The sequence below is a fragment of the Haematobia irritans genome, chromosome 4 (assembly GCF_050003625.1).
Source record: "Haematobia irritans isolate KBUSLIRL chromosome 4, ASM5000362v1, whole genome shotgun sequence".
Lineage (NCBI taxonomy): Eukaryota > Metazoa > Arthropoda > Insecta > Diptera > Muscidae > Haematobia > Haematobia irritans.
This window is the reverse complement of record NC_134400.1, coordinates 54,263,795-54,266,051: the sequence shown is the minus strand read 5'-3', so window position 1 is coordinate 54,266,051 and position 2,257 is coordinate 54,263,795.

Genomic DNA, 2,257 nt, shown 5'->3' with positions numbered 1-2,257 from the left:
TTTCTGTTAAGCAATGTTATGTTTGCATCGGCTCGTGGGCGCCGCAAGCTATGGTATCCAAATGTAACTTATAACGATAATTATCTATTGATGACCATAACAGCTACGTAGCCCAGTGGATAGTGTACTGGCTTACAAACTGTGTGGTCCGCTGTTCGAATCCCCGTCCGGCAAAAGGTAGAATTAAAAAAAAAAAATTTTAAAATTGAATAATTTCTTGTACAATGTTTGTATTACAGAAATAGGTGATAAGAACTAAAAAAACTCGTGGAAATGAGAAAGATGTGAGGGAATCTACAATTAACCAGAAAAAAAATTTTGAGCACAATCTTCTTTGGGAGAAAATTCTTCTAAGCATATAATATTTTTGGGCTCAAAATGCTTCCAAACATATTATATGTTCACATAATAACATATAGTTTTTTGGAAGACAACATTATTGACTTTGGATGGAAAAATACAAAATGTTTGGAACTTAGACTACCCAAACATATTATATTGTTTAGACCAATATGCTTTCAAACATATTATATATTGGAAAAAATCAAATATATAAATGTTTGGGCAATACCCAAAAATTTACATGCTTGAAGCAAAATGTGTTTGGGAGTATATGTTACAGAAGCGATTTTTTTTTTTTGAGGGTGCAGTTAAATTGACATGGGTTAAAAAAAAAAAAAAAACATTTTCGTGATTCACGCGAAGCCGTGAATGAAATTTAAACGAAATCTCTTGAATGTGCGTGAACGGGACTAAACAAAAATGTGTGGCGCGTGAGTAAAAATCAAATTATTTTCGTGATTGTGAGTGAGTAAAATTTCTCCGAAATCACGCTCCCGATAAAAATTCACTTTCTCGATCCAACTCACGCTCAATATAAAATTCACGTTCACGATAAAATTCACACTCACGGTAAAACAAAGACATAACAAGTAAGGAAAGTCTAAAGTCGGGCGGGGCCGACTATATTATACCCTGCACCACTTTGTAGATCTAAATTTTCGATACCATATCACATCCGTCAAATGTGTTGGGGCTATATATAAAGGTTTGTCCCAAATACATACATTTAAATATCACTCGATCTGGACAGAATTTGATAGACTTCTACAAAATCTATAGACTTAAAATTTAATTCGGCTAATGCACTAGGGTGGAACACAATGTTAGTAAAAAAATATGGGAAACATTTAAATCTGGAGCAATTTTAAGAAAACTTCGCAAAAGTTTATTTATCATTTATCGCTCGATATATATGCATTTGAAGTTTAGGAAAATTAGAGTCATTTTTACAACTTTTCGACTAAGCAGTGGCGATTTTACAAGGAAAATGTTGGTATTTTGACCATTTTTGTCGAAATCAGAAAAACATATATATGGGAGCTATATCTAAATCTGAACCGATTTCAACCAAATTTGGCACGCATACACGCTCACAAAAAATCGCTTCTGTAACATATACTCCCAAACATATTTTGCTTCAAGCATATACATTTTTGGGTATTGTCCAAACATTTATATGTTTGATCTCTTCCAATATATAATATGTTTGAAAGCATATTGGTCTAAACAATATATGTTTTGGTAGTCTAAGTTCCAAACATTTTGTATTTTTGCATCCAAATTCAATAATGTTGTCTTCCAAAAAACAATATGTTATTATGTGAACATATAATATGTTTGGAAGCATTTTGCACCCAAAAATATTATATGCTTAAAAAAAATTCTCCCAAACAATATTGTGCTCAAAATTGTATTTATTTATTTATATATTTACAATCATAATGAATTATGAAAATAAACAGGTAATATAGGTGCTAACAACATAGGTTTTCGACCTGAATGCTCAAAATTTTGTTTCTGCCCAATTGTATATTCCCCCACATCTTTCTCACTTCCACGAGATTTTTTAGTTCTTAGCACCTTTTTCTGTAATACAAACATTGTAGAAGAAATTATTCAATTGTATGATTCTTTTTTATTTTAATTTTACCTTTTGCCGGACGGGGATTCGAACAGCGGACCACACAGTTTGTAAGGATCAAAGAAGTAGCTGATCAATTGCCCAAGGAAAAATAAAATGTTAATTTTGTAATAACAAGCAACAACCACCAACTTAATTCAATATCGCTCCCCGTTAAATAGCGCTCCAAGCTACTAAACACATATATGTTTATAGGCTATTTCTAAATTAATATATGTTTGCATCCAAGCATATTATATTTACAAACATTTTATGTCCCAAACATAATATGTT